A 24,354-nucleotide genomic window follows, 5' to 3' on the forward strand; every position below is an offset into this window, starting at 1 on the left:
TCCATAACTTCGAAAGTGTTACAAGTGCAGGATTTTGTGGACTAACTGACCTCTCGGTTATGTCCCACAAATGTTCGATGGGATACGTGTTGCGCGATCTGGGGGGCCAAATCACTCACTCGAATTGTCCAGAATGTTGTTCAAACCAATCGCCAACAATTGTGGCCCGGTGTCAAGGTACATTGTCATCCATAAAAGTTCCATCATTGTTTGGGAACATGACGTCCATGAATAGCCGCAAATGGTCTCCAAGTAGCCGAACATAACCATTTACAGCCAAAGATCGGCTGAGTTGGGTCAGAAGACCACCCAGTCTACTCCATGTACAAACAGCCCACACACCACTATGGAGCCACCACCAGCTTGCACAGTGCCTTGTTCACAACTAGTGTACATGGCTTCGTAAGGTCTGCACCAAACTCGAACCTTACCATCGGCTTTTAGCGACTGAAAACGGGACTCATCTGACCAGACCACGGTTTTCCAGTGGTCTAGGATTCAACCAGTATATTTCACGCAGTGTTGCTTGTCTGTTAGCACTGGCAACTTTATGCAAATGCTGCTGCTCTCGGTGTCCTTGATGAGAGGTAATGCCTGAAATTTGGTATTCTCGGCACACACTTGACACTGTGAATCTCGGAATATTGAATTCCCTAAAGATTGTCCCATGTATCTAGCTCCAACTACCACTTACCGTTCAAAGTCTTTTAAGAGCCCGTCGTGCGGTCACAATCACGTCGGACACCTTTTCACATTAATCGACTGAATACACATGACAGCTCCGCCAAACCACTGCGCTTTTATACCCTGTGTGCGCGATACAACCGCCATCTCTATATGGGCATATAGCAATCATGACTTGTCACCTCAGTGTATGTGCACTACCAGATCGCAAATTCGCTATTGCCTAAGACCTGGCCATATCATACCACAGAAAAAAAAAAAAAAACTGAATAAATTCAGCTGCAACACAATAACAACCTGGATGGTGTACGTAACTTTTACAAGAAACGCCTCCTTTTCGGTGCAAATAACACAGTTATTAAGTTGGTAAACGCCAATAATAGGGAATCAAGTAGAATACTGCAGCTATCTATACAGCTCACCATCCAGAACTTTAATCACCTTCTTAACAAAGGCAAATTGGGCGCTTTGAAATGCTGTAGTTGGTTGACAACTTATACCAGGTCTCTAAACTCCGTCCGAACAGGCCCTGGAAGGCCTAACGGTACCGACCGGCCGCCGTGTCATCCTGAGCCCACAGGCGTCACTGGATGCGGATATGGAGTGGCATGTGGCCAGCACACTGCTCTCCCGGCCGTAGGTCAGTTTTAGAGACCAGAGTCGCTACTTCTCAATCAAGTAGCTCCTCAGTTTGCCTCACAAGGGCTGAGTGCACCCCACTTGCCAACAGCGCTCGGCAGACTGGATGGGCACCCATCCAAGTGCTACCCCAGCTCGACAGCGCTTAACTTCGGTGATCTGACGGGAACCGGTGTTACCACTGCGGCAAGGCCGTTGGACTTATACCAGAAGGTCACGTGAAATCAATGCTGACGCAAATCATGGCAGTGAAGTTGTGTGTATGTGCCCCAGTTTCTTGGTGTGCCAACGTGGACTGTCCAACGTGTCTACGACCAAAAGTGCATCAGTTGCAGCCACGTAACAGGGTGTAAGCACAGCCGTTGTAAAAAGATCGTAACAGGCAGCACCTGGAGACGAGCGTCATGCCGTTTGGATCCCAATCGGATTCAACCCCGACAAGAATTGCTGGTGTCAGTGAATGCGGCCCCTCTCAACCTGTTTCCGACAATGCGAAAGGAACTGGATCTGTGCACCTCAGGGAAGGCCGTTACTCACACCGGCACATGCACGCCTTCAAAGAAGACAAATAACTTAGTAACGGGACAGTGCCTGACTGGAGACGTGCACTGTGGTACGACGAGTCTCTAAACGCTTCTGTAATGTTTTGAGAATGCTTTTCGTGTCATCACTAGGGTACAATCTTTTCAGGTTCCAGGTTATCGTGAACGTGAACCAGGACGTCAATTTCAACTTTCTTGGTGACTGTGTGTTTCCTTTCCTCTGCATCTTTATGATGAGTATGCTGTGGAGACTCTTGTCTTCCAGAAAAACCGAATGCCGTGACCGCATACGCATACACATACGTTTGACGAACACTGAGGATCCTATCGTAGCTTGAGTAGCCAGTTAAATTATCGATATTATCCCATCAAAAATTATTGATATTATCCTATCAAAAATGTGTGGAACTATTTGGAACAGCGAGTACAACTTAGTAGTCAGCATGCCTGCAAATTGGTAGCTCTACAGAATCTAAGCATCAGTGAGTAGCTTCAACTGGATATGGTACACATGAAGAAACTTCTAAATTCTGTTGCTCCACGAACTGATGCGATTAGCAAAACTAAAGACGCTTTTGCGCGGTATTTGAGTGTGTATCTTGGGAGTGAATAATTTTTTGTCCGATGTGTTTATTAGGTGGAGGCAAAGACTGTAGGGTACATGCCACCCCCTCTCCCCTCCCCCTTCCCACACAAGCGTACTTTGGGGATCCTTGATTCTATTTTGGAAAACTGGCTGGTATATCATAGTACCGTGATATAGAAGGCTTAAGGATCACGAACCTGGCATTGTTCTATAAAGTAACGGAATATTGAGCAACTGTTTTCTACAACAGTAACTACGTGCTTGGGATGAATATTCAGTTATAGGAAGGAAAACGTTGTGGACATGTTACAACTCAGCTACTGCTTTCCTTTCGTGTCTTTCGACTCTTCGAACTGCAGTCTGGCTTCTCCACGAATTGTAAATAACCTTCCTCTCCCTGCGTTTTAACCCTGATACCTTCAAAATCTCGAAGAGTGTGTTCATCTCACCTCTAACTCAAGTCGAAGAGTCGTTATTGCCACCTGTGTTTCTACACTCCTCCGGAACCCAAAATTACCTTCCCTGAGGTCAGATTCATTCTGAAAACAATTCGCGCCAGTATTTTGCAACCATTAAATAATAAAGGTACAGTTCGATAATCTTCCCACATGTTAGTACATGGCTTATTTGGAAGAAGAATCACTACATTCATCTTGAAATCTGAGAGAATTTCGCCTGTCTCATGTATCTCGTACACCAGGTGGTATACTTTTGTCATAGCTGGCTCTTCCGAGGAACTCAGTAATTCTGAGGGACTGTCGTTTACTCCAGGCGTCTTGTTTCCACATAGATATTTCCGTGCTCTGTCAAATTCTCCTCACATATTTTCGTTTTCTACCCTTCCACAGACTAAGCTTGTGCTCAGTCTCCAATGACGTTGTCGACTGAACGGTGAACCTCAATCTTCCTTCCTCCCTTCCTTCCTTCCCAGGAACACTATTGGAGTGCGACGTACTGCATATGAGCTAATTGGTGATATGGAAGACTTTGACAGTTTCCCATATTTATCGCCGGACTGGCAAAAGGAAACTAGTGCAGTCGTGTAGAGTGAAAGAGTTTTCCTTTTAACGCATAATTTTATGGTTTATGAAAGGTATGTATGGTTTTGCGAAGATGAACGATCGCATAAATAACCCGACCACATTGTGCATACAGGAGTATAAATACCGCGACAGATACTAGAAATAACCTGCGGTGGCTGTGTAGCGAGATAAAAGCACTGTTATAAGTGAACCGCGTCACTGCCAAATATAGAGCGCGGCTACTGCCAACGATGCAAGTCACATCACGTACGTCGAATCAGGTCACGCGCTCGGTGGGATGGACGGTAATCAGCGGGCAGCCAGCGAGGAGGATGAAGCCGCGAGGCCCGTGGGCGGGCGGCGGATGACAGTGAGGCTAATCTTAAACAGCTCCACCAGGGGGCCTGTGCCGGGGTTCCTTATACAGGCTACCTCTCTCCACACCGAGTAACATCTAGAGGTTGGTGGATTCAGAAGAAGACCTCAGCGTATTGCAACCCTAACAGCACGAGGACGCTGACGGCTGTTATTTCATGTGATGCATGTAGTTCGTCCAAAGTTGACGGAGAGCTTTTAACGTAAAATACCTATTAATACATCACGTGGGTCCACTATGCTGTAAACCACACAAAATTTTCCAAATAAACAATAATGAGCGAAAATTACCTGTCGTTAGCAGGGACAACGCAGTTTGACGAAATTTCTTGTCATATCTTACATGCTTAAATCGGAAAAAAAATTCGAAGTTTGGAAAAAAGGCTTCCTCTGAACACGAATATAGGATCCGTATAAACTGTTTGGCGAAGTTAATAGATGGTGACGGTGATAGTAATGGTGGTGGTGGTGGTGGGAGGGAACATCACAAGAGCTAGTTTAATGGCCAGCTTAACTAAAGACCATGCAGAAGTCATAGGTTCGATTCCCAGTGCTGATAAGGATTTATCTATATTTACAACAGATAGATGTCCAAGATATTGGATGGTATTTCTGTCGATGATTCTCACCATTCTTCTTGTAGAAGGGTGTGAGCTGTGCTCTTTTCCAACTACTGGAGTCAGTTTTTAGTCCCAGTGGTGTATGATATGGTTAAAAGAGGGACTAACTGAGAAGCAAATTTTGTACACAATCTGGTAGGGATGCCATCGGGCCTGGAATTTTGTTCAATCTTAGCAATTCCATCGGTTTCTCAGGCTCACTGGCGCTAGTGCTTAAATCACTCATTTTTGCTGTGGCGAGGACTTTAATCTTAAACAGTGCTACTGGCGTTTCCTTTGTAATGGAACATTTGAAAACAGGGTCCAACATTCCTTGCTTTTGCTTTGACAGCTTCAATCTCACTTCGTCTTTCATCCATGAGTATCTGGACAATAACTCTGATGTCTAGCCTCACGACCTAGTCATAAAGCAAATGATAGGTCGCGGGACCGAGTCCCGGGCGGTCTACGGAACATTTCAGTCTGCATTTAGCCTAGCCTCCAGCTATCAATGAAGTGAAGATTCGTGAGAAACGACGCATAGTTCTGATTCTACACTGAGTTGTAGTTCCCTTTTCCCCAGTAGGATACATATCTACTGAATGTTTGGTCCGTTATTCTTCTGAAACTGAGTCACACTTTCCTTAAGGGGGGCGGGGAGGGGGGGGGGGGGGGAAGAGGACGCCTGAAATGGACAGCTCTCAGCCTCGGGAGACCAACTGAGGAGTTACTTGAGTGAGAAGTAGCGGTTTCAAGTGTCGTAAAACTGACAATGGTTACGCAGCAGTCTATTGACCACATGCTTTTCTGTACCGCGTCCACTAACGCCGTAGGCAGAAGCCGACACGATGGTTTCGATTTTACGAACAAGTTGGTGGAACCTTTGTCGCGCCAGTAAATGTGGCGCATATTGAAGTCTTTACAGACGCATAAGCTCCAGTTGGTCAAGGATGGCTGTGGTCTTGTCAGACATATTGCTTGGAAGTGGGCCTGCTTTATATTATCATGCCATAAAAGAAGTGGGTAGGAAATTCTCTTTCAAGAATGCTTTACACGTCTGCAACACGATGTTACCCTTACGGTTTTTCCCCCCAGTTGTTAGCAATTAGTCACGGAGAGCACTGTACTTCAGTCCACTTTGTAGTGGGGTCTGCCTCTCGCAGTTGTTCGAATTTTGTGTGACGAAATATTTGGATCTCTTTCAAAACATATTGCAGTGTGTGGCAGATCCCACTGTAAAGCAGGATTGAAAATAAAAGCATAATATTAAAGCATAAAGCATTAAAGCATAATATTAAAAGCTGTAGAAACTTAAAAAGGAGAAATATCGAGGTAAAATGACAAGACTAGAAACTCATATCTTATCGTAAGCGGACAGGCAAGGTGAAATTTAAACAGTTTTCGAGTCTATTTCGCACCGAAAGTGACGACTAAATGTGACCAACTGTCCAGCTTTTCCTCCCCCCCCCCCCCCTACCACCGAGACTGGAGTAAGAAACATGCGACAACATTTCAAAACTTGGGATAATCTGGAGGTCCGGATTTAAGTCCCGACCTGGCATAGTTGCTATTTATTCAAATTATATTAGCTTACTGAGGAATATACAGAGAATGCTACAGCATCCAGCACCAGACTTCGTAAATGTAGTGACAGTTTACGTTCAAAATTAAAAGGTGTGTTTGGCTAGGAGGTTCTTTACCACCAAAACTAGTCTCAGTCTTCTTACAGGAATTTTCTGATCGATAAACTGGGAAAATGAAAAAATAAGAAAAAAACAATAAGGGTTAATGGAAAATATCTGCACCATCCTCTTTTGCTGTTGACTTTGTATATCCCTCCACTCGTCGGTGTACGAACCACTGCACGAACTGCGTACTATATTGGTGATCAGTTTGTCCTAAAACCTTCACCCTTTGAATATGGTACGCACGTAGGTTGTACTCTTGCAGTAGTCTCCAAACACATACGCCTTAGTAGGCGCTGTAGAGAGGGAACTGCTTAAATGTTCGTTGCTAAATGTACGGATCACTTCACCCTCAAAATCTGGTGGTCTCACGTAACGCCTACCACCACTAACATGCTGGGGGCGCAAACTCCGTTTTCCGCAAGCGTCTCTGAGTTGCAGCAAAGATACTGTGGTGCGGCCGTCTCCTGTTAGGGCATTGATTTGCACAGATACGAAGAGCTGCCCCCCCCCTTTCCTCTAGTATCACCGTCACACCTGATGACGTCAGTTAGCTCGTCAAATCCATACTTCCATGTTTCATTGAAAAGCAACGGCCGGCCGAAGTGGCCGTACGGTTAAAGGCGCTGCAGTCTGGAACCGCAAGACCGCTACGGTCGCAGGTTCGAATCCTGCCTCGGGCATGGATGTTTGTGATGTCCTTAGGTTAGTTAGGTTTAACTAATTCTAAGTTCTAGGGGACTAATGACCTCAGCAGTTGAGTCCCATAGTGCTCAGAGCCATTTGAACCATTTTTTGAAAAGCAACGGCAAGAAAACTTGAATTCACGACTAGTAAGATGCCCGACACGGAAGTTACAGTATTACAACACAAGCTGAGTGTCAGGACTGATACGAATCCACGGAACAACTTCATTAGTGTTGAATTTTCTCACGTTGAGAAATCAAAATGGGTGATCTGTTTCACCCTATACACACTTTCTAGAGCTAAGATGGCATAGATATTTCTTTATTTACAAGCAACCAGTTTTGACAGATTTTGCTGTTATCTTCAGGTCTGTAACATAGTGGATATACATGGAATATATCTCATATGATGAGTTATGAGTTGGCATTACAAGAAACAGAAATGGAACCGTACATTTATAAAACTTCAAAAATTTTTGTTATAAAATGTGAGGTCCAACTCAAAATGAACACATTTTATAATACAAATTTTGAAGGTCTTTAAATGTAAAGTTCCATATTAGTTTATTGTAATTCCAAACCAAAACTTCTATCTCGAGTATTACGTTATAACTCATGATATGAGATATATTCCATGTATATTCACGTCCGCAGCTCGCGGTCTAGTGGCTAACGTTGCTGCTTCTGGATCACAGGGTCCCGGGTTCGATTCCCGGCCGGGTTGGGGATTTTCTCTTCTTGGGGACTGGGCGTTTGTGTTATCCTCATCATTTCATCATCATCATCCTCATCATGCTTGACAGTGGATAGATTGGATTGTGAAAAAATTGTGACTTTGTACGGGCGCTGATGACCGCGAAGTTGAGCGCCCCATAAACCCATCATCATCATCATCATCTGTATATCCATTATGTAACAGACCTGAAGATGACAGCTAAGTCTGTCGAATCAGGTTATTTATAAATGAAGGAATTTGTATTCGATGTTGGCTTTACATAGTTTTTACCATAACTGGGAGCTGCGCAGCAGGCCTCTAGGTGGCGGTGCGCGTGAACTCAAACGGCGGACAGAAAGTATAAAATGTTCCGTAACAACATACAAACGTTTTTGTATGATTTAACATCCCTGAAAGTCTGTCGCTGCGCTCCTGAAACACCTTGTATTCCTTCCTCATCTGTATATCTCACAAAAAGACCATGAAGCTAAAATTATAGTTATTACAGTTGACACGGAGGCTTACCAACAAACGTTCATCCCGCAACCATTCGGTCTCGAAAAGTGACATTGGCCCACAAGTACCCTCCGCCAAACAGTAAGGTGGCTTGCTGAGAACGTACACGTAGAAAAGACAGAAGAGTTACCTAATGGAAGGTGGGCAGATGTAATCAGGAACCATGCAGGAGCAACACGACAGCGAATAGCGGACAATATGATCTGCAGTTGGTCTTTATCCACTAATGGATGCCAAGTGGAAGCTGATTGTGAATCCCGTCGTTTACAGTCTGGGTGCAGTTGGGATAACAACTGACATCTCCACGAGGCACGGAAAGCGCCACGACGCGCGAATCGTGTTTCCACTTCACCCCATTACTTTGTTACGGAATTAAGTTATAAAAAACTCTGCCTCGCGATGTTGTGTGTCAAGCAGACGAGAGTGAGACGGAAATTACGTAGCGTCATTACCTCCGTACAGGGGTAATTTTGGGCGAGATTATTTTTAACGTGACGACTTTCAAACTGTAATGATGTGTGGTTATCAAGACGGTGGTGACAGAGGGGCTCCTTGTTTTGAAGAAGAACGCCAGGAGCGCATCGACACCTTCCTGGGAGGTAGTTGGTGGTTAGGATCAGTTGGGTAACGGCAATCTAAACAGATTGCCGTTACTTATCAGAACTATCTTAAAAGACAGCTTTTTGTAGGAACAACCGTTTAAGGTGGAGATATACAATAGTGGCTATCCTGAAAGTCTAACTTTTTTTTTTTTTTTTTTTTAAATAGGACCAAGCATGCTCACTCAGCCTCACCTCCTGTCGGTGCCCTGGAGCAGTCAACACGTAGCGTCCGCGCAGCCAGTGTCCGTCACAGAGCACCTCGTGGTAAGCGCCATGTTGGTGAAAGTCCGCTCCAGTTTGAGGCCTCACGCGTTTACGGGAGTAGTGAGAGCCTTTGAACGTCAAGAACAGTAGAACCTCTGTATCCGGCCTTCGATTAAGTGAGTCCTCCGTTTGTTCGACCCTGGGTCCGACCATCCGTCTGCGGAGTGCACTGACCAAGAATTGTTGGCGATTGTAAATATGGCTAAAAATCATCAAAGGAAACTTGTGGGCACAATCGAACAGAAGCTAAGTGTTCTGCAAAGACTTGACAAAGGTGTGACAGCTACTAAATTAACCTCCGAAATGTGTGTTGGAGTGACAACAAAGGCACGCGGAGTGGCCGTGCGGTTTGGGCGCCATGTCACGGGCTGCGCGGCTCCTCCCGCCGAGGTTCGAGTCCTCCCTTGGGCATGGATGTCTGTATTGTTCTTGGCATAAGTTAGTTTAAGTAGTGTGCAAGTCTTGGGACCGATGACCTTAGCAGTTTGGCTCCTTAGGAACTCTCACACATTTCTGACAACGATTAAAAAAAATGGCTCTGAACACTATGGGACTTAACTACTGAGGTCATCTGTCCCCTAGAACTACTTGAACCTAACTAACCTACGGACATCTGACACATCCATGCCCGAGGCAGGATTCGAACCTCCGACCGTAGCGGTCGCGCGGTTCCAAACTGAAGCACCTAGAACAGCTCGGCCACTCCTGCCTGCAACGATTAAAAGATTGGAAAAATAACCGAAAGGATCTCTAAGCTTTTTGTTCACTGTAGATGGTGAAAATCCTTTAAAAACTGGAAAATCATTGACGGAATTGAAAGTTGAGCTCTTGGATGACGTTGTGAGGGTTTACTTTTGTCAGGAAAGACATTAAGGGGAATCCTCTTTTAGGTCCTATCATAAAAGAAAAAGTTTGTCGTAGCCAACTATTCCGACTAATATCCAGCATGCTGTTTTAGAGGAATGGTTAGCAAAAGATGATGAAGCTGCTGCTACCAATGAAGAATTTGATGATCAGATCATCGATCTTGTTTTGCAACGGTACAGCGTTGAGCTACTGGAGAAGGAAAAATAAGAAAACATCAGCAACTCTGCAGCTTTCGGAAATGTCCTCCAACATTTGGAACAACAAACAACCGCTACAGCTATGTACATATTGTGAGCAAAGAAGTGGAATGATGCAGTAGCAAAGTAAACGTTTAATAAATGGAAATAAAGACCATTTTAAGTTTTCAAATAGATTTTCAGGGTCTAAAACTTTATTTCCCATTTTCTTTATAATAAATGCATTTTTAAGTTAATTTCGTTATTACATTGTTTTAAGCTCTACAAATGACTTGTTTCATTCTCCTCTGCTTATCCGACCTCCTCAGCGTTCCCCTTGTCCCAAACGGTTAATCGAGGATCTATTGTACGACGTTTACTATTTTTTTCGCGCGACGTAAGTAAATTTGGAAATTTGTGGTAAGGTCTTACGGGACCAAACTGCTGAGGTCATCGATTCCTAAGCTTAAGAACTACGTAATCGAACTTGAACTAACTGACGTTAAGGACGACACACACACACACACACACACACACACACACACACACACACACACACACACACACACACACACACACACACCCATGCTCGAGGGAGGACTCGAACCTGCGACGTGGGGAGCCGTGCGGACCGTTACAAGACGCCCAAGACCGCGCGGCTACCCCTCGCGGCGACGTAAGTGATGTAAGTAGTATATGCGATCATAAGACAACTGCGGGCCGTCGTCTGCGTAACACGGCGAGATGCTTCGGACCACAGGACAGGTGACATACCATCACGTTCCACTATTGCTCCTTATTGCTGATTTTTCACTCTTCCTGGCTCGCCTCAACTCTATAGTGGCTTCATTGGTACAGTTCCACAACTTTTATTTTAAATGATACTTGATCACATGTATAATCGGATATTCAATATTAGTGCACTCTTTCTTCCCGATCTGAATGCTTAATATTCGTTTTACATTTGTTTGTAAATCTTAAACGCAGAATACATTTCGATTAATGAGGAAAATTTGGGCTCTTCCCATTGTCACAACTGTGATTCCGCCCTCCCTGTTCACCTAGTTTGGCCGTTCCTGTTCACCTTCATCCCCATGATCAGCTTTGATTAATCGACGTGGAATCTACAGATTGATCCATGCCAGTAACCAGGATCGAAACGGACGCTTCCCAGGCGCCACCACATGCCATCACCTTCTTAGTTTCCTTTGGTACAGGCAGTGGGAGACAGGGGAGTTGTACCACCACACTCGTCACAACAGAAAACAACGGACTGTCCTGTCAATCCCTCATACGCGCTTGGTTCGTCAATATTTACTCAGCGCCAGTAGCCAGGATGCAGTCAGGTCCGGGCGAATGGCCAGAAAGCGGAATGTAAACAGCAGCCTTCCACATTGGCCTCGCAAAAATATTTGAGTGTTTCATCAACGGAGGCAACGACGCCTTGAGCGATCAAACGCGGTGTAAATATTTGCCTCAGCCTGGCCCCCGGGCGACGAACACACTTTTAGCTTGTGAATCACGCTTTTTGAAACATTTGCAATACAAGGATTTTATTTTTGTCCAGGCGCCGTTGCTATTTATAATAGTCTCGTGTTTTACTCATCAGAAGCAGTGTTGTAAGTAAACAGGACGTTAAACTGAAACCTTACACGCTTTGCATTTTCGGGGCACCTGAAGGGTGAAAACACAAAGAACTCAGTGCCAGGTCAAGTTTGGCGGAAAGTTTGGAACAGGAATTTATAAGTTTGCAACATCAAACTCGCAGTTACAGTCGGGTCCCTCTTTTATTTCGGCTTTCCGTAATAATGAGAAACACCCACTGCACTGCGATCTTAGTCAGTCTAACCGAAATATTCTTTTTCATGTTTTCTCCGAGTCGGAATCGAAATTGTTCTTTTAGCATCAACTGGACGGAGAAAATTACATCAGTTAAGAAATTTAGCGAATTATTTGCAACAGTAGAATGTTTTACATCATATCGCTATCTTTAACTGAGTACATCCTCATTACGTACAGAGCTATTGCGTAAATGTAGGTTAAGTTAGCACAAATGCGAACTTTCCTTCCTTAGATTTCCGGCGTTTCCATTCCTTCAAACCTACCTGTTTGTCCACAGGCACCATTACGTAGAAAATGACGAGGTTCAGTTTCATTCTACCGCCACGTCGTGGGAAATTCTAATTGGCTCAAGGAGGTAAAGCCAGTGTACCACAAACAAATCTAGAAAACATGACTCCACGAAACCTCAGTTTCATCAGTTGTTTTAGTGGGAACAATTATACATTTGTAAATAAGGTAAAGAGCCGTTCGCATGGTATATGTACATCCACTGGTTTGCCTTTACATATGATAGATATTATTTCTTACTCCTCGTGATGTCATACATGATTGTACGAGTAGATCTACACTTGATTGTACGAGTAGGATCTACCAGCACTATTTTATGTGACTATGTTACCGGCATCGAGCATTTCGAGATCCTTTTTTAATGTGTTGCAGCCCTCCAGTCGAATCCACGCGGAAACACTTAGTGGCAAAAGTCTTAATGATCTAGAGTACAGCCTGTGTGCAGGCGCTGAAGCTTGCTAGCTGACTTCAATCTTACTGGTTGTCTTCACCACACATCAAAGTTATCGATGCCAATATTCATTAACCTACTGGTTGAGGTTGTGGATTTACTACGTTGTGGCATCTGCAATTCCCCCAACTGTACTCTTGGCGTTTTTTGTAGTTTTATCCACTTCTTTCATGTTTTCTCTTATCTCAGTGGTGTGTGTGTGTGTGTGTGTGTGTGTGTGTGTGAGGGGGGGGGGGATATTATCAACCTCAATATCTGCTCTAGTGATGATAAAAAACTTCCCATAAACCTCAGGAGCGATCTTTGAATTTCACGATTATTTATTCTATTGCAGGATGCTGTTATTTTCTTCAGTTATTCGTGTTTCCTGACGGTGGTGTTCCAGTGCCTCACTTGAGGCAAATTTCTATTATGTTGAACATTGTTTCCATCACTGTGTTGTTTATACTAATTTTGAAGATTTTGTTTGATATGGGTATTTGCTCTTTAGATCAACATTGGTAACCTTTCGTGACCCGCGGACCTGATTCACATACATTCTTAAGCATGCAGGCCGATTCGTCACGTGATGCGACAACAGCGCTCATAACGCAAAAAAACGAAACTACACCATCTGTGACGTTATGTACATGCCGTAACGCACTAATATGAAAAGCACGCCTTTCTCGCCACATCACGCCAACAAATTATGCCTGAAAACACGCTTTTATGAGAGTACACGCAATTTATGTTCATCTCATCTTTAATTGTTTACGTTTATTTAGACGTCTGAACATTGTTTCTTTACTTACGAATAGCTGTCCTAAAAATTTCCGTTACAAAATTCTGCAACGCCGTTAATAAAGAAACAATGTTCACGACATGCAACTAAATGTAAACATGTGAAGACGGGATGCCAGGCATCTTTAAATGTCGTAATGGAAAATAGACGCCTATAAAAGCAAGCGGTTGCACCTCATTCATTATAAATGAATTCAATTTCAACGGTTGCAGTGTTCTAATAGGTCCACAACGGACAAGAATTAATACGAGAAAGGATAAAAAAAACTAAATACGGTAATGAGATAGGCAGTTCCAGTCGAAAGGCAACTGGGAGTAACATTGCATTTTTGGCTACGAGGCAGCTCATTCGAATGTTTGAAATTTAGTGTTAATATCCAACAATATTAGAAAGCATTTTTTTAAATATTTGTCCAAAAATACGATGACTGATTGCACAGGCGTGGGTCGTTTCTGTTACTTTAAATAAAAACAACGCGAGAGCCTCGCTCGCGCTACCAAGGAACGGATCCTTGGCGCTAGTCGCCTGTTGCCCACACATTCTTTCGATAACACAATTCATTCCATGGTTCATCTAGTATTCCAGTAGTGATCGTATTGTTTTTGCTTGTTAGCCCCTGAATTGAAGCCAGCCTCCGTATACATTTAAACTTGCCAATAAAGACACCTGTTCCATCCAAAAGATGGGTCCCGGAGTCTTGTGGTCGCACAACATAACCCTTTGTACCAACCAGGGCACTTACGCACACCTGACCAATCGTGATATGCACAGCACTACATTTTCTTTTGTTTTGGAGCCGATCCCACTCAAGAACGTATTTTCGACACTGGTATTTTAATTATGGACTATGAGGCAAACAACACCAAACAACCGCAATTTAGCACCCGCGACTACGGTTGTTGGTTAGAAAATCACAAAATTAAAAACGTGGTATCACACAGCTCCTCTACAGCAGTGGTTCCCAACAGGTGGTCCGCGGACCCCCAGGAGTCCGCGAGCTTTGCCAGAGGGGTCTGCAAGATGCTATTAGAGTAAAAAATATATTAAACATATTTCGTATGATAACAGATTTTTTGTCCGCTTCCTGCATGAGCACAGCTTTAGCGAACGCTAAATTCTGCGTCTAGCAGATTTTGAGCAATAATCAAAAATTTAACAATAACAATGATGGCTAAATTGAAAAAGTCCTAAGCTCAATACTTTTTCAATAATTGTGATGTGCGTACTGTAAGATCTTCGGTACACACACCATCAGATTATTTGACTTGTCGCTCTAACGAAGTAGGCGAGTGTCAGCAATACGTCTCGTGGTCTTATCGTGGCGTGTTTATCATCTGCCGTTAGGTCAGACGATAGAAATGCCACTTGCACGCTTAGAGTAGCAGATTGACAGTGATCAACTTTAAACAGAACTTGATTAATTTTCACACACATTTATTAAAATAATAAAAAGCATAGACATTACGTAACTTGATTCTGGATGCTGTTTAGAACTGATAATCTGAAGTTCCTTTGGTCTTGGTACGTTAACCTTATTTTCACATATCTCTGATACTTCACAAAGGGTCTATTCATTTCTCTTCATGGCTATGTACAGGAATATGATAATCTTATTAGGCGCAGACTGAAACTTGACTATAGACTGGTACAGACAAATGTAGACTGGTACAGACTGGTGCAGATAAATGCAGACTGACTAATCGGAGGTCTGTACACTCGTTATAACACCTCGCGCGTTCAGGTATCACCGCGCGAGTGTGATCCGCGAGGAGAAAAGGTTCTACGTTAGCAGCAATCTCATTGGCTGCGTTACATATTAACACGCGGATCGACGGAAGCAGAATTTGGTCCGTCTCCTAAGACAGCGCCATCTCGTAGTGCGGAGACGGACGAGCGCTGCGCCTGCGCTGTTGTGCTTAGCGGTGCGCACTTTAGTGGGAAAGTTGTGTACGCGCTGACTTCGCGGAACTATGAACACTACAATAATGAATATGTAAATGTTTTTTCTAAGTACCAAAAACAGAAAACGAATAAAAAGATTCTTAATTTGGCTTTTTTAGGTACTTGATACTGTGATATGACGAGGTACCAATCATGCTCGATGAGGGGGTCCTCGAGAAAATTTTGTTGGGAACCCCTGCTCTACAGTATATATCAATATAACAGCCATTAAAAAAGAACAAATGGTTGGGGATAAATCAGTACTTACGATACAGATCCTTGCGATGTTCCACAGATTGGAGGTGTCGGCTGGTGTCTGAGGCGTTCTTTCTTTTTTTCCTTTCTTTCTTGATTCTTTTCGTTTTCTATCTCACAGATCACAGTACGGTAGTCGTAAAGAACAGAAGAATGCGTGTAGCGATGCTCTCGATGGCGTGTGTACTTGGTTACTGTCCTCGCGAGGTTCAGTCCTTTTCGGATGGGTCGGATGGGTTCGGTTAGTCGTGAGCGCGAGAGAGAGACAGACAGACTGGGAGCGTTACGGGTTCATGTCCCGGTCGCGGCACATGCTGACGTGGCCGGGCGGCCGCCTACGGCTGCTTCAGGAAGTGCGTCGAGACGAGGCGTAGCGTGAGCATGGGGGGGCCCCGCCCTCTCCGCCGCCTCTGCTACGCGGCCGTCGCTACCTGCCGCTCACCGCCACCTGTCAACACAAACAACAACACACCGTCACCAAACTGAACGTGGTCTGTGTAATGCTGTGTAGTGTGGGCGTGGGACCTCCCTCGCCTCCGGTATGTACCTGCTACGGTGCCATCGCCACTTGTTGCCCACAGCCACCTGTGAATGCAACAACAGGCGCGCACCTGCTAACCTGATGCTCATCGCCAACCGTCAGTAGCAACAACAATAACAATACATGAGCAAACACATAAACAACAACAACAACATGGGTTCTCTATTGAGGTGTCGCTGTTGGAGCCACCTTGAAATTATTGTTAGGCAAGCATATTAGGCTTTCTGGAAGAGGTTTCTGGGCTCACCTGAACAGAATGCCATTTTTGATGAGGTCACAGAATATTTCTCACAAGGGAACCTCCCCATCGCACCCCCCTCAGATTTAGTTATAAGTTGGCACAGTGGATAGGCCTTGAAAAACTGAACACAGATCAATCGAGAAAACAGGAAGAAGTTGTGTGGAACTGTGAAAAAAATAAGCAAAATATACAAACTGAGTATTCCATGTGCAAGATAGGTAACATCAAGGATAGTGTAAGATCAGGAGTGCCGTGGTCCCGTGGTTAGCGTGAGCAGTTGCGGAACGAGAGGGCCTTGGTTCAAGTCTTCCCTCGAGTGAAAAGTTTAATTTTTTATTTTCAGACAATTATTATCTGTCCGTCCGTCCGTCAAATGTTTTAGGTTCCCATTGGAGAGGCAAGTACTTTTGTCTACTAATCGCACGGTTTTGCGGTGCGGTCTCAAAACACCGACACTAAACTTATTACAGTGAACAGAGACGTCAATGAACGAACGGACAGATCATAACTTTGCGAAATAAAGAAAAACTTTTCACTCGAGGGAAGACTTGAACCAAGGACCTCTCGTTCCGCAGCTGCTCACGCTAACCACGGGACCATGGCGCCACTGTGCTCACGCTATCCTTGATGTTGCCTATCTTGCGCATGGACTACTCAGTTTGTATATTTTGCTTATTTTTTCATGGTTCCACACAACTTCATGTTTTCTCGATTGATCTGGGTTCAGTTTTCCAATGCCTATCCACTGTGCCAACTTATAACTAAATCTGAGGGGGGTGCGATGTGGAGGTTCCCTTGTCAGGAGATTCGGATGCAAATAATAGTGGTGTGGAGCTCTACTGCAATACAGCACTGAAGTTACGCTTTCCTAGTTAGTTAGTTGGTTGCGTGTTCCATTGATCAATCCCATGCTACGGTAGCCGTTATGATGTGGAACGTGTCAAATGCACAAGAACAGCACATATGAAACAAAAAATTTTTAATATATACCGGGTGATCAAAAAGTCAGTATAAATTTGAAAGCTTAATAAACCACGGAATAATGCAGACAGAGAGGTAAAAATTGACACACATGCTTGGAATGACATGGACGCGTGAACGATCTCTTGCGCGCCTCGTTTGGTGGTGATCGTGTGCTCAGCCGCCACTTTCCTCATGCTTGGCCTCCCACGTCCCCAGACCTCAGTCCGTGCGATTATTGGCTTTGGGGTTACCAAGTGCATAGTGATCGACCGACATCTCTAGGGATGCTGAAAGACAACATCCGACGACAATGCCTCACCTTAACTCCGGACATGCTTTACAGTGCTGTTCACAACATTATTCCTCGACTACAGCTATTGTTGAGGAATGATGGTGGACATTTTGAGCATTTCCTGTAAATAACATCATCTTTGCTTTGTCTTACTTTGTTATGCTAATTATTGCTATTCTGATCAGATAAAGCGCCATCTGTCGGACATTTTTTGAACTTTTGTATTTTTTTTTTTGTTCTAATAAAACCCCATGTCATTCCAAGCATGTGTCAATTTGTACCTCTCTATCTACATTATTCCGTGATTTATTCAGTTTTCAAATTTATACTGACTTTTTGATCACCCAGTGTATATTAAATACAGAGTTAAAGATTCATATTTATATTATTTACCCCATTCCCTTAAATGGCACAAAATGCATATACTATATTTATATATTTATTTATTCCTATTCATGAATTCATCTATGGTAAAGGAGGAGTTGTCAAGGAGATATGATTTCAGTTTATTTTTGAAGCTATTACTGCTGTCTGTCAGACACCTTATTTCATCTGGTAATTTGTCGAAAATTTTTATAGCAGCATATTTAACCCCTTTCTGTGCCAAAGATAGGTTGAGCAAAGGATAGTGTAAGTCTTTCTTTTTTCTGGTATTATAATAATGAATGTCATTGTTGTTTTTAAACTGGTCAATGTTGTTGAGAACAAATTTCATTAGTGAGAAGCTGTATTGTGAGATTGTTGTAAGAATTCCCAATCTTTTAAAAAAATGCCTACAAGATGTGCGACTATGAACCCCACACATAATTCTAACCACTTTCTTTTGAGTAGTGAATACTTTTTACCTAAATGTTGAGGTACCCCAAAATATAATTCCGTAAGACATCAGAGAGTGAAAGTATGCAAAGTATGTTAGCTTACTAATTTCTATATCCTCAAAATTGGCAATTATTCTGATTGCAAAAGTTGCTGAACCTAGTCGCTTTAAGAGATCCAAAATATGAATTTTCCAATTAAGATTTTCATCTATATATACACCCAAAAACTTAGTGTGCTCTACTCTGTCTATTGACTTCTGTTGATGTGTTACATTTATTGAAGGAACTGTACTTTTCCCAGCAGAAAACTAGCTGTAATGTATTGTGTGTGTGTGTGTGTGTGGAAAAATAACAACAACAAAGTTTAGAGCAAGCCCATTTGCAGAAAACCAATTAATGACTTTTCCAAAGACCTTATTTGTAACTTTTTCAATTGGACTTTATTTTACTGGATTAATAACGATGCTTGTATCATCAGCAAACAGTGTCAGTTCAGTTTCCTGTTTCAGATAGGAAGATAGGTCGTTCACATACATCAAGAACAGATGGGGCCCCATGATTGAACCCTGTGGAACACCTAGTGCAATTTCACCCGAGTTAGATGAAGTGTCAAACGTATTTAAATTACTTGACCCATATAAGGAAACTTTTTGCTTCCTGTTCTGTAGGTATGACTTAAACCACTCATATGCTATTCCATATATACCATAGAATTGTAGATGGAGAAGTTTATCGCAGTGTACTGCGGACTACGTCTGCTTCTTTCGCTGTTCAGTGCGAGATGCTGGACGCTGCTAGGAACGTTTTCCTGAGCGCGGGGCGTAAAAAATGACAAGAGCAGTATTGTGGGGTTCATTGGCGAGACGCGAGTTCAGGGCCGGGCGGTGCACTATGGCGCAACAGTAGCAGCGGCAGCGCAGTGATCGATCTAAAAACCTGTTAATTTTGGCACTCTGAAAGTACATGGAAGTTAGGGAAGAGGAGGAAGACTGTATATTATTGGGACGAAACCCCAGGAAGCAGTCACACAAATATTCTTAGATCCTGAAGAAGACCGAGCGTATAGCATTTCAGTAACAAAACCGTTGTTCGACAATGCTGAAGAATGCGTTACCACTGCCTTACAACGCAGACGTATCAAAAATTAAAAAACATGGTTGGAGTCGGCGGTAACGCCAAGGCTGAGGGATTCAGTGTGAAGAACGGATTCACTCATTTCTTCAACGGGCCGAATTTTAATCGTCATTTACTGAACTGATCACAACAACAACCATCCAATTCATTATAGCTGTGGTTAAAAGTTCAGTAAAAATACGAGGACATAACCAAAGACATTACTTGTTACATGTTTCATTCATTTTTCTTAAAAAAAATGGTTCAAATGGCTCTAAGCACTATGGGACTTAACATCTGAGGTCATCAGTCCCCTAGACTTAGGACTACTTAAACCTAACTAACCTAAGGACATCACACACATCCATGCCCGAGGCAGGATTCGAACCTGCGACCGTAGCGCTCGCGCGGTTCCAGATTGAAGCGCCTAGAACTGCTCGACCACATCGGCCGGCATACAAACTTCAATATACTGTAAAATCATTAGAGAAACGATCTTAGCCAGGTTGTCATCTTCATACAGCAAAAAAAATGGATCAATGTGGAAACTTCAGGCGGACGCGCCGAAAATACACTCCTGGAAATTGAAATAAGAACACCGTGAATTCATTGTCCCAGGAAGGGGAAACTTTATTGACACATTCCTGGGGTCAGATACATCACATGATCACACTGACAGAACCACAGGCACATAGACACAGGCAACAGAGCATGCACAATGTCGGCACTAGTACAGTGTATATCCACCTTTCGCAGCAATGCAGGCTGCTATTCTCCCATCGTAGAGATGCTGGATGTAGTCCTGTGGAACAGCTTGCCATGCCATTTCCACCTGGCGCCTCAGTTGGACCAGCGTTCGTGCTGGACGTGCAGACCGCGTGAGACGACGCTTCATCCAGTCCCAAACATGCTCAATGGGGGACAGATCCGGATCTTGCTGGCCAGGGTAGTTGACTGACACCTTCTAGAGCACGTTGGGTGGCACGGGATACATGCGGACGTGCACTGTCCTCTTGGAACAGCAAGTTCCCTTGCCGGTCTAGGAATGGTAGAACTATGGTTTCGATGACGGTTTGGATGTACCGTGCACTATTCAGTGTCCCCTCGACGATCACCAGTGGTGTACGGCCAGTGTAGGAGATCACTCCCCACACCATGATGCCGGGTGTTGGCCCTGTGTGCCTCGGTCGTATGCAGTCCTGATTGTGGCGCTCACCTGCACGGCGCCAAACACGCATACGACCATCATTGGCACCAAGGCAGAAGCGACTCTCATCGCTGAAGACGACACGTCTCCATTCGTCCCTCCATTCACGCCTGTCGCGACACCACTGGAGGCGGGCTGCACGATGTTGGGGCGTGAGCGGAAGACGGCCTAACGGTGTGCGGGACCGTAGCCCAGCTTCATGGAGACGGTTGCGAATGGTCCTCGCCGATACCCCAGGAGCAACAGTGTCCCTAATTTGCTGGGAAGTGGCGGTGCGGTCCCCTACGGCACTGCGTAGGATCCTACGCTCTTGGCGTGCATCCGTGCGTCGCTGCGGTCCGGTCCCAGGTCGACGGGCACGTGCACCTTCCGCCGACCACTGGCGACAACATCGATGTACTGTGGAGACCTCACGCCCCACGTGTTGAGCAATTCGGCGGTACGTCCACCCGGCCTCCCGCATGCCCACTATACGCCCTCGCTCAAAGTCCGTCAACTGCACATACGGTTCACGTCCACGCTGTCGCGGCATGCTACCAGTGTTAAAGACTGCGATGGAGCTCCGTATGCCACGGCAAACTGGCTGACACTGACGGCGGCGGTGCACAAATGCTGCGCAGCTAGCGCCATTCGACGGCCAACACCGCGGTTCCTGGTGTGTCCGCTGTGCCGTGCGTGTGATCATTGCTTGTACAGCCCTCTCGCAGTGTCCGGAGCAAGTATGGTGAGTCTGACACACCGGTGTCAATGTGTTCTTTTTTCCATTTCCAGGAGTGTACATACGATAATGAGATGATAAACAAAACATTTTTATCTGTCAGGTGTTCTCAGCTGATCCAGATGTTGCCGACCTGAAGTCAGCAAAGTATGAAACTACTCCTACAAACAGTTTCATTTCTCGCCCAATTTGTTTATTTAATTGCCGTCTATCCCTCGTACAACACCACAATGCTGGGTTTAAAGTGATTAATGTTAATCAGTGTGGGAGCTGCTTTGGAATCGAGAAATCTTTTCCGAGGGACGAGGACTTAACAGGGTAGCGGCTGAAACTAGTAAACCTTGCCCTGTTGCATAGAGACAGGCTGGTGACGATTGTTATCACTATTTCATATAAACGCTAGTACATAATGGCCAGCTGCTGTGGCCGAGCGGTTCTAGGCGCTTCAGTCAGGAACCGCGCGACCGCTACGGTCGCAGATTCGAATCCTGCCTCGGGCATGGTTGGGTGTGATGTCCTTAGGTTAGTTAGGTTTCAGTAGTTCTAAGTCTAGGGGACTGATGACCTCAGATGTTAAGTCCCATAGTGCTCAGAGCCATTTGAACCATTAGTACATAATGTGGATTAGTAACAGCGTACAAAATTTGTCTTTAGTAACAGACGTAATGACAGTGTAGCAGACTCAAATATTACACTTATCGTCTGGACTATCTGGACGGAGGCATCGGCGGGTTCTTTGGTGTAACAATCTTCCAATGACAGTCTGTTCCTCTGACGCTCCACGCATGATATGAGGGCTACAGTTTTACATTTGACACAGTTGGGATAGTGTTTGTGAGAACTTGGAAATTTGTATGCAGTTTAATAGCGCTATTACTAATCTGATTTTTATGATCCTTACTCTCCACAAGAACATTGTAATTTAATATGAAGATCTAGTAAGTGGCTCCGCTTTAAGGCATTATAGACGGGGATGAGGAGATTGTTATAACGTTAATCCCGCAATTCAAGAAGATACGAAGAAAAACGCCAAATTTATAAATATTAATAAAAATGACAGCATTAATCGTGTACCGTACCTATGTGTTGTCACTTTCTCTCTGCAACAACACATCGATTCTGTAAACAACAGGATAAAAACAAGCAGTTCAAACAGTTACACCAGTGTCGAACTTGTGAGGATAAAAACCGACACCAAAGGCAGCGAGAACAATCGTCTAATGCTATGTATTTTTCTTTTCCTGCTCGTCTCGGCCACCAGCATCACGTTGTGGGGCTGTCAAAATGTGTTAACGCAGAGAAACTACAGCGTGGTTACAACAGTAATGATGAAACAAATCATGTAAACGTGCAATCGCATATGTCAACGCCTCAAAACCCAATCTATCTGATACTAAACTTAATGTAATGCACCTCGATGACTTATGTTTAAAGGTTTCATTGTAAACCCCTTTGACGTTTTCTTTAAGATCTTGGCGTGTTACCGCCCATCGGGTGTACTTACTTTGATATTCTCGTTAAATTATTCCTAACAATCCGGAATCCAAGTTACCGCCCCATCTCTGTTGATAGACTGGCCAATGTTTCACAAAACAGCAGGTGAGTACAGTCATATCAGTGAGAGCACAGATATGAATCAGAGCTTCAGTGCTATCTGGTATTACTCCTATCTGATTAAGTATATCCCTATTCCGAGTGAAACAAATGGCCCTCGAGATTGCACATAGCAAGTCATCACTTTTCCTTGTCAAAAATGACACAGCCACTTTCACATCGCATGAATATATATTAGCTTCCGTTTTTGTTCTACATGTATATATCATTGACGCTGTCACCGTCTCTTTTTCAAAATGGCTCTAAGCACTATGGGACTTAACATCTGAGGTCATGAGTCCGCTAGAACTTAGAACTACTTAACCCTAACTAAACTAAGGATATCACACACATCCATGTCCGAGGCAGGATTCGAACCTGCGACCGTAGCAGCAGCGCGGATCCGGCCTGAAGCGCCTAGAACCGCTCGGCCACAGAGGCCGGCGTCTCTTTCTCAACTTTGAAGTGAGACTGCGTCCGTCATTAACGAAACTGGACAAGGAAACTCATACACAGGGTGCCCCTGGAGGAATGGTAAATATTCAGTGATATGACAGGAACGATCATTCGGAATAAACCCTAAATGCATACTTTAAGAGGTATGAGATCTTCTTCCTCCTAGCTAATATGAAACGGATCTCTTCTACTAAACGAGTGGTCATAACTCTTAAGGCAGCATTTTAGAGCCCATGTTTACTAGAAATTTTTTTCCTATTTTTGAGCACTCTACCTCTCCAAAACATGGAACGCAAAGAACTTGCGGTAGAAGATATTTGTTTCACAGTATCTAGGATGAAGAAGTGCTCTTAGCTTTTAAGGTAAGTATTGTAGAGTCCATGTTTTCTAAACTTTTTTGCTTCGAGTGATCGTTCCTGTCGTATACTTGAATACTGACCATTCCTCCTGGAACATCCTGTATAACACATGAGATAAATGCCATGTGTAACGAGCTTGTGTTCATTATCTAATGACCTCGATGTCGACGGGACGTTAAACCCAGTCTTTCTTCCTTCCTTCTTCCATGTGTGAAGCAGCAAGTTGTGTACAAAAAACGGAAATGGAACTCACCTACCTCTACGGGAGTAACAGATATTCGTTACGAGTTGGAAACTGACCTATCAAGAGGTCGCAGGTAGTAAACGAACTATGAAACGTCACATTTTACAGTAGCAGTTACAAAATCCCTACCGGGCCTGAACTAAGTAAAGAATTTAAATTATGGAATAAAACAAATAAGCAGTTCAGTATCTATTGGCCACCTACAAGTGCGATACTAAAAAAAGATAAACTGGCGCGCATTCAATATAAAAAAAAAATTGTTTTAGGGTGCAACACATAAAGGCGAGGTGTCC

At 44.0% G+C, this 24,354-nt stretch overlaps 1 long non-coding RNA gene and 1 pseudogene across 1 annotated transcript in view; both read right to left on the reverse strand.

Annotated features, from left to right (window-relative positions):
• The window catches only part of LOC126203165 (uncharacterized), a 480,838-nt gene that overhangs the window by 67,345 nt on the left and 389,139 nt on the right, over nucleotides 1–24,354 (reverse strand). Inside the window, exon 4 of the long non-coding RNA XR_007540232.1 lies at nucleotides 15,530–15,964. This is a non-coding gene — a long non-coding RNA (uncharacterized LOC126203165). The remainder of the gene's footprint in view (nucleotides 1–15,529; nucleotides 15,965–24,354) is intronic.
• Nucleotides 1,406–1,523, reverse strand: LOC126204673 (5S ribosomal RNA; annotated as a pseudogene).

The sequence above is a fragment of the Schistocerca nitens genome, chromosome 9, assembly GCF_023898315.1.
Source record: "Schistocerca nitens isolate TAMUIC-IGC-003100 chromosome 9, iqSchNite1.1, whole genome shotgun sequence".
In the NCBI taxonomy this organism is placed as follows: domain Eukaryota; kingdom Metazoa; phylum Arthropoda; class Insecta; order Orthoptera; family Acrididae; genus Schistocerca; species Schistocerca nitens.